Source organism: Epinephelus fuscoguttatus, linkage group LG5 (genome assembly GCF_011397635.1).
Source record: "Epinephelus fuscoguttatus linkage group LG5, E.fuscoguttatus.final_Chr_v1".
NCBI classification, from domain to species: Eukaryota; Metazoa; Chordata; class Actinopteri; order Perciformes; family Serranidae; genus Epinephelus; species Epinephelus fuscoguttatus.
The window spans coordinates 41131291-41141125 of NC_064756.1; positions in this window are offsets into that span (position 1 = coordinate 41131291).

Below are 9835 nucleotides of genomic sequence, written 5' to 3' on the forward strand. Positions count from 1 at the left end.
TTCTTGTGTCATGTCTTATTTTACTTCCTTTCTTTGTGTTTTTCCTGCCTGTGTGATTGCCTGCTCCGCCCCGGATTACTTTCACCTGTCCCTCATTAGCCTTCCCTCCCTTGTGTATTTAGTCTGTGTTCCATCTTCTCTGTGCCACTTCTTCTTCGTTACCCTCAGTGTCAAGTGTTCCAGCCTTTTCCCAGTGTGAGTTTTACTCGTGTTTTGTGTTCTTGTTTTTTGGATTTTGCCTGTGTATCTGACCTTGTCATTACAAATTCCCTGCCAGATTTTTTGCCTGTTTTGGACTGACTTCCTGCTATTGAACCATGCCTTCTTCACCACTGTGTAAGATTTGTCCCATTAAATCACTGACCTTTCACTGTCTGCACAGTCATGTAGTCTGTGTCATGTGCTTGTGTGTGTTGACCAAGGGCAATGTTTGAATTGGACCCAGAAGTTAGATGTTTGTACCACTGAGTGTGAGTTTTAAGATTGTGTGTGAGGATGTTGTTGTTCCAGGAACTGTGTCTAAGCAGTTGAGAAAAACTGCAACAGCGTACTACTCTCAGGCCCGACTGAAATAACTTCCTCCTTGGAGTACTGCTTAGGTTCTGAAAGGTAACCTACTTGTTGCACTAACAGCTGACATCCAACAATTTCTCTATGACTTGTGAGAGAAGATAATTACTTAAAATTCCTCTGGCACAAAGATAATGACCTGACTAAGGAGGTAACAAAGTATTGCATAGGAGTAAATGTCTTTGGGAATAACTTGACCTGACCTGACCTTGACCTGCAGTGGCTATATATGGTCTTTGAAGAGCCGTCCATGAAGGTGAATGACTCACACCACTTTGTAAAGACACTCATGTGGATGACGGACTCATCTCCCTCTTGACTGAAGCCGAGGCCACTGATCTGCTTGAGTGCACTCAAGCATCACTGGCCGAATTGAGTGTCAGTACTGTATAAAATTGCCATCAATAACATCACAGTGACGCAAGCTGTCTCACCTGGAGACCTGGCTGCAGGCCTAAAAGACTTAGGCCCTGATGTAGAAGCTCTGCCTGTGCAAAGAAGCCTGGGTTTGTTCAAAGAACTGAAGATACCATGTGCACAGCCATGCCTCTCTCCTGGGTGCCAGCCATTCAAACAACATGAACAGCACTTGAGTGCTGGCTTCATTTTTTTGACCCTGAATACCGTCACTTGGTTTGGAAAAGTGCCATAAAAATAATATAAGTTATTGTGCTTATTATTTGTGCTGCCCATTACACTTTACAGGGAAAGAGTGTAATTCAGATGGAATTAATAAGATGTACCAGAGTTTGGATGTCTATTTTGGTGCACTCTGACGCCCATACATTTACTGTCAGAGCCTCATGCAAATATTCAGAAGAAGCTGACTGTTTCAATCACAATTAAAATTAAGACAGGCAAGAAGGTAGTGTGGTCCGCTGTTAGAAACAGGTGGAGTTTTCTGCGTTTGCTACAAATGGTACAGTGGTTTATGTATCTGGTAAAGCAGCAAACCAAAGGAAGTCCATCAGATATAGAGAAAAAGACTGAGGACACCAGTCCTTGTAGCTCCAAAAGACATCGAGCTACAAGCTTCACAAACCAGCACTAAAGAGACAAACACACAAGGCATTTTAGTGGGTAAAACTGTTGTATGGTTCTGATAACATTTTTAGTAAATCAGCATCAGCTCTCACAGGATGTGAGTGTTTCTGTGACTTCCTGTACAGACTGAAGGCTGCTGGAAACTGTCTGACTTGACCGCAGATTTTGTCACCACCTCCTGCTGCAGGCGCCTGATCTCGTCCACTTTCCAGGTGAGGCGCAGTTCATGTCGAATGAGCCTAATATCTACACTTGTATTTTAGCGTGCATTCCAAATGAGTCTGAGAGACTGTGCATACAAGCACAGGGGCGTAGCACCAAATTCTGGGCCTATGCATAAACTGTTACTGTGGGCACCCCACCCTTCCTCTCTTAATCTGTGTCTCTCACCTTTTGGTTTTTCAAGCCAGTTTGCTTTTGTATTCTTTTCGGAACCCTGATTTTTCTTTCTCTGGGAAAGATATGACAGCACAGGTGGTGCCCCAGCAGCGTGAGCAGTCACTAACTCGGCTTTTTGCTGTGATAAAAGATGAATCCTAGAGCAGGGGTGGACATTCATGCATTCACATACAGTGGTTACCACTTTGTATTAAAATCCCCTGCTTACATTAATAATAGCCCGATGATATAGAACAATTAAATAGCCCAGACCTTTTTAAATAAATGAATAGCCTTGGACACAGGGAGGGTCAGGCAGAGGATCAAAGTCTGATAATTTTGAGATATGGATAAATATTTGTGGACTATGACATGAAACACAATAAACAAATTTTGAGGTTAGAACAACAAATGGAATGGTGTGTGAGCCAGTTACTATGACAAGGGTGAGTTCTGAGAGCCAAGTTATGATGGTAGAATATGCAGAGATTTCAACATCTTTGTGCTTTTTATGTGTGAAAAATGTTCTATTTTTTACTGATAAACACACTAGTGGTAAGTTATGGTGAAGGGTTACACTTAAAATACGGCTAAGATTAGTGGTTAAACATTTCAGAGTCTTGGCTCTTTAGAAACTACTGTTATATTATTTGGCGCTACGGATGCTTCATATCCAGACCTATAGAACAGGTCTATACCTTGTCCTTTTAAACTAAATAGCCTTATGTTATTTATCTTATTAACATGACGGCATGTCATGGTCGCACCTTTACAATTCTCCTCTGCTCTCTGAATCGCTCACAGTGGAGTTTGGCTCCAATACACGCACACGTGCACACACACACACACACACACACACACACAGGTAAGAGCATGGCTTGGGCCACAGCACTAATGGAGTGGAGCCTGTGTTGCCATTGTCACATAAATAACAAAGCCAAAGAATTCTCAGTTGGCGCTCCATCCGGTGCGCTACAAAGTGATGTTCATTTACTGGAGGCATTTTATAGCCTATCTGGTCGATTTTTGGAGACTATGACGGGGAAAATTAGATTGTGGCGGGCTGCCATAGTCTCATCAATGTATGGGAAACACTGTTCACTCACCTCGTCTGTCAGCTAGCAGTACCATCGTCTTCCTGTCAACTGAATTCAAGTTTTCCGCGTTCTGCCGATACATCAGATAACTTCCTGCATGTTGTTTCTAAATAAAAGCTGTCCAGTGTGTTAAGATGTTTACCATGCTGTCCTTCTTCTATTTTTTTCTCTTTTAAATTTTTTACCAAGGTCCGGACCTCGGTGACCTCATAGCTGGCTACGGCCATGGGCAAAAGCAGAACGAAATGCATTGTAGATGTTGCAGGTGTATTCATGGAAATACACTGAACATGATAATGCACTGTCCCAGATGCGCCAATCAACAGCACCCTTCTGGGTCTACAGTGTAATCTATAATGACATAACAACGTTTGGATGATATTTTTTTGGTGGCGTGCTGGTGGAAGTGGAGTGGTGTGGATCAGTGAAGATGAATGAAAAATGAAAACCGTAAACGTACATGTAATATATTAATGATATGTAAACTGAATCCTGTTGGTAAGGCGTTATTTTAGTTTGTTACTGCTAAAACGTAATATATTAATCAAATGCATTTCCCTCAACACTGGGGGCGGACTAACCCATGTTGCACTTTCTAGGGGTTAGAAGGGGCTTCAAAGAGCTCAACTAATTTACTCAGCCAATTTCAATTTACTTATTGCAGTAATTACTTAGAAATGTAATTAAAAAAAAAAGAAAAAAAAAAAGGTTTTCATCCCAGGCTTTTTGCGGCCACCCCTTCCATTGGGGCCCTGGGTAATAAGTCCCACTTTTCCCCAGACTATGACGACCCTCTAAGAACAGTATATATTACACAGAAATACAAACACTAAATTATTCATATACACTACATTAATTTACTGTCAAAGTCTAAGCATTCTACAAATATTACATATACTCAATATCCATCATAAACACAAACAACCTTTGTATACAATCTAATTTATGACATACACTATTGTTCTTTGCACGTTTAGCCTTGCATTACTTCAGCTGCACAGTAGCATCTGTGTATGTAGATAGCGTGTTTGTTGTTTTGTTTTAATTAGTTGTTAGTCTGTTCTACACATTCAAATAGACATTTCTTCACATGTCACCTGTACATAACTGCAACATGTTTTTTTTGTTGTTTAGCTTTGTTGTCACTGTTTAGTTGTATGTCTATAATTGTAAGTTACTTTACATTTGTTCTCTGCATGTTCTGTTCTCTGTTAATATACTCAGCCAGTGAAGCTGACTCTGATAAGTGAGGGCCATTTTGGTGTTTTTGCACCCTTTCTATACATTTTTCATATTTTATAATTCACTGTTTTCATGATAAAAACAATGGCAGAGAAAATAAGACACCATAAGACACACACACACATATGCACACACACAAAAACACCTAAAATGAACACAGCAGTAATGTCTTGCTCTGAGCTACAAAGGTATGATCATGCTGATCATTTCATTGGATCAGAGGCGTCTCACTTACTGGCTGCAGGAATGTCTCCTAACAGGTAATGTAATTTCACAGTGTGGTCCCATTTTTCTTACAGCTTTTGGGGGTGTTTAACGACATTGGAGCTGGTTCAAGGACTGAGGCAGAGGGGAGGGAGGAAGGAGACAAAGCAGGTTGATGTATGGCTGGGAATTGATTTCTGTATTATTTTTCTTAATGTCATGAAGTGATGAACTGAATTCACACATTATTTACTGACTAGCTTTTACAGTACAGTTCATGGTCTCAAATGCAAATGTAAACAATGGGCACAAATTTTATTCAGTTTTTCTGATAAGCTGTAACATCCTCAGTGGAAAAGACAAATGTCTTGTCTTATTTTGAATACATCTAAAGACACTGTTTCATCTTATTAACACTTGTGTAAGAGCAGCCTTTAATAGTGAACATGAGAAAATATTAAAATGAAGTGAGCAGCAGATCTTAAGACCATGAGTGCAGAGGTTTGAATAGTGTAAAGTTTGAATATAGCGACCTCTAGTGATAGAAGACTTTTACAGTACAAGAGCTCAGAGGTAGCTGTGCATCAAAAGCACAGAGCTGCTTCCATAGCTCACAAGTTTAAACATGTCTTAAATTCTTATCTACAACGAAGACAAAAACACAGTAACAGGATCAGGATTGATTTATCTACTGTTTTGTTTGGCAAATTGGCCTTCTGTGTGGCCTAACAGACCGCACTGTAAGCCCTAATCCATCCATGACACACAATTTTATTGTTGTCAACACAAATGCTCTGGCTTGTAAAAATGACATAAAAACTCTTTGTTTAGTTGACACAAAAAATCATCCCTTGTGAGCTTGACATCATTTGTCAATGTTAGTACACTATTTTGAGCTTTCAGTTTATGTGACTAAAATTTATAAAACCATCATTTACTCCTTATTCTTGCAATTGAGAAACCTAAGTTTGCAACAATATATTTTTATAATTCAATGAAAATAAAATGGTGTAAATGTGTAATCAATGTTTTGATGTTCATATGACAGATAATTAAATGCTCAACAACAACAAAAAATGTTGAACTTAATTTAAAATTTCTGTCAGACAAGGGTCATGTGACACATTTATTTTGTGTCTGGTGTACTCAAAACTTTTATGTCGTACTAAATGTACTAAACTAAAATTTTTGAGTGCAAGCTGTTTCCAAGAAAAAAATTAAGTTGAGTAAGTAAATTGGGGTTTACAGTGTGTGCTTGCTTTTATTCATTGATCTTAATGTTACACTACATGGTCAAATCTACATTGACACCTTAACATTCTCTCCATGTGTGATAGGGTAATATGTCACTGCTTTCAGGTTTTCCACGAGATGTTGAACCTGCCGCTGGGATTTGATCCCATTTAACCACAGGAGCCTTAGTGAGGTCCAACACTGATGTTGGCTGATAAACTCTGACTTGCAGTTGGTATTGCAGATCATGGGACTGAGATCAGGGCTCTGTGCAGGCCAGTCAAGTTCTTCCACACCAAACTAGGAAAAGCATTTCTTTATGGACCTGTTTTTGCACAGGGGCATTGTCATGTTGGAAACAGGAAAGGTCTTTGTAGGTTGAAAACACACTATTGTCTAAAAAATATAAACAAAAACAAAACAAACAAAAAAACCCAAAGCAGAAAAAAACACAGGCCCAGGCCAAAAGGACAATTAAGTATTGGAAAAAGAGGTCCACAAACTTTTGGCCATGCATCCCGCCTTTCCACCAAATTAGCTTTGGCTCCTGAACCAGGTCCATACAGGATTATTGGAACCTTGGTACGATCTAACAAACCAGCCCGCATTTCAGCAGTTGTGAGCGGAACCATTTCTGCTTTGCAGAGGTAAACCATATAAAGTGGCGGATTGCTTTGATAACTGTTGTTACAGATATATAGCTTTATCCCAAAAAAAGCATAGACCAACTAATAATGAGACCCCTGCACATTTTTCCAACCTGTAGAATATGATAGGCCCACTGATGTCGTCACGGTTCGCACGTTAGTTAAAAAAAAAAAAACCCTGCAAACCAATTTATTTTTGGTTGACAAGCTCCAAATGGGGGCGGCACGGTGGTGTGGTGGTTAGCACTCTCGCCTCACAGCAAGAGGGTTGCCGGTTCGATCCCGGGCGTGGGAGCCCTTCTGTGCGGAGTTTGCATGTTCTCCCCGTGTCAGCGTGGGTTCTCTCCGGGCACTCCGGCTTCCTCCCACAGTCCAAAGACATGCAGATTGGGGACTAGGTTAATTGGTAACTCTAAATTGTCCGTAGGTGTGAATGTGAGCGTGAATGGTTGTTTGTCTCTATGTGTCAGCCCTGCGATAGTGTGGCGACCTGTCCAGGGTGTACCCTGCCTCTCGCCCAATGTCAGCTGACCCTCAAGAGGATGAATGTTAGATGAATGAAGCTCCAAATGGTTCAAAGTTAAGTGTGGGAACTGGAACAGCACCAGTTCCATGTTGGTTGAAGAGGGATAATTCAATTAATTAATTATTAAATTCAATTTCCATGACTATTTACAACATATAACACAAACTTAACTGCTAAGTATTCTTTACTCTAAATGGTAATTCTATTACAGGCAGTCTGTAGACATGATGCAGTGGAGCTCCCAGAGTGGGGGAGTGACATTCCACACTTCAGCTGGCTTGTTGGTTAATTTGTTTGAAAATAAGAATGCCTCATACCTTCAGACTACCACCAGGGGCGTAGCCATCATTTCAGAAGTGAGGGGGACAAATTGTTCAGAGGTCTATTGAATGATTTATCATCCTCTCGCATTCCATTGCACCTCTCCTTCGTGGCTAAAGAACCACATAACCACAAGCAGCCACAGTACAGCACAAGGGTTTAGTTCTTTAAAATTATATACTATCAAAATCTAAAGTTTTAGCTGCCAAACTCTGGTTGACACAGAATGACCCTTGAGCATCTACAGGGTAAGTAGCCAGATAATTAAGTGCCAAATACCTGCCTGGTTTCTCCCTGTCCCTCTTCTATCTGTTGCAATAATACAGATAATAACTGTGCAAAGCAAAATGTATAAATAGAATCAAGAATAGCAGTGGCGACATAGCTGTGGAAATTAATTGCGAAGTCACTTTTATGCTATAGATATTTTCTCTCAGCCAGTTATATTCTCTCCTCACCTGTGTAGACCCTGCACGATCATCCTTGCTGGCCTCTGGTCCACTGTCTCCTCCCTGACCCTGCTCTTTCTATTGTGGCAATAAAGATTAAAAAAACATATGTGCAAAGCAATAGTGAGCACAAGTTCTGTGCAGAAATTAAGGAGGAGTGGGTTTATTCCAAGCATGAAACTAGCTAGCAAGTGATTTAACATAGGTAACAATAACATTAGTATTAGTAGCATTAGTATTAGTATTAGTATTGATATATTGGCATCTATTAATTAGTCATCATTTAGCTAACATTAACTACATGCAACAGCATTACTCAACTTACACGGTTTGTTTGAATCTCTGAAGAAACTGTTCAAGGTTTTTTGCTTCTTGCTGGCTGGTTTGCTGAACATAGTTAAGACACAGCAGCACTGCCCAGCAACACGTCTCGTCTTTGCAATTGAGTCAGATCGCAACACGACAGCAATACTGTGTCTCGAATTGTGTACTTCTGTACTTACACTTAATATTTTGAGTGCATAAGTGCGTTCACACTGAAAAGTATGGAAAATGCAGTGCACTATGAGTACCCGGATGATGCACTCAAAACGGTCAAAAAGTTGAGTGTGGAACTATGGACACTTCTCGCACTCAATGGTCTCCATCTTGGCTACGTAGCGGAATGGGAGGAATCACTTTTCAAACTGGAAATAGCGGCCGAAGACTGTACATAGTGCATATAGTATACTACATAGAAGTGTACTAATGCAAGTATGTGATTTGAGACACACCTCATGTGTATGCCGCCTGGCGCCGCCTACTCATGGTGCGTTTAAAGACGGCTCGGAAAAACACATTAACACGTTAAAAAAGAATCGAACAATTGTAAAAAGTGCCGGGGACGGGGCGTCGGTAGCGTAGTGGATAGTGCCGGTGCCCCATGTACAGAGGCATTGCCTTGCTGCAGCAGCCACGGGCTCGAATCCGGCTCGCGGCCCTTTGCTGCATGTTAGTCCCCACTCTCCCTCTGTCTCCCCATTTCACACTCTGTTCTGTCATTAAAGGCAAAAAGCCCACAAAAATAAAAATTAAAAAAAAAAAGTGCGGGGGACAGAGGGCACAGACACAGGAAGTGCGGGGGACATGTCCCACGCGTACCCCGCGTCCACCACACCCATGACTGCCACACTCTACTTTGAGAGCAGTTGAAACCAAACAAAAGTGTGCACTGGTGCTCTAAATTACAATCTTAAAAATGTGGTAAAATTTAAAAGTAGTAATGGGGTACCTGTGTGGAAACTTTACCTACATGTTAAATTACACTGTCAATTTTTTTTCAACCCCATTTTCCCAGCATTCTTCAAGCATATCAGATTCAAACTCTACATAATTCTAGCTTACTCATAGAAGAGACAGAATGCAGGGAGGAAATAAAAAACATTCATAAACAAAATATTGTCAATCATCCACGCATATTAAAGCTACATTATGTTAACAGCTACAAAAAAAGTGATACACAGAGAAGTACTGTAAGAATTAAATCAAACAAAACTAAAACAACTGAATTCCATGACTTTTCCCAAAATGTTCAAGGGTTCTAGGACTTTTCCAGGCCTGGAAAACAAGATTATGGCTTCTCCCTGCATATATTGAATGAAATACACTTGTGATCCATCGGTAAACTGGATTGTTTTACATTATACTGTAGCACGTTTGCTCATTCAGATGTCAGTTAACTACTGGATATCAAACAAAGACACACTTCACACAGCCCCATCACATTTTCCATGTTTAATAGTTAAAGAATGAAAAAACACCGAAATGTTTTTGTCGTCAAATACAGACCATGATTTGGCACAAAATCCCCCACAAATCCACTCCAATTAGCGAAGTCACAGAGGCACTTTCATCGTGAGCAGGCCAACTGTGAGCCAGTGAGCCGGTGAAGACACGGAGGAGTTTGGAGATCACAAACATCCCTACAGACCGGGCGGGGACTTCGGCAACCATCTCAGCCTCCCACAAACCTTGACTAAAGCTAGGAACAGCAACTAAAACCAGAAAGGAGTACACCTCTCCTGATCTAGTGGAGTGTCTCAAGTGCAGGGGGCAGGGGGGGTCAGTCCAGAGATTCAGCTGAGA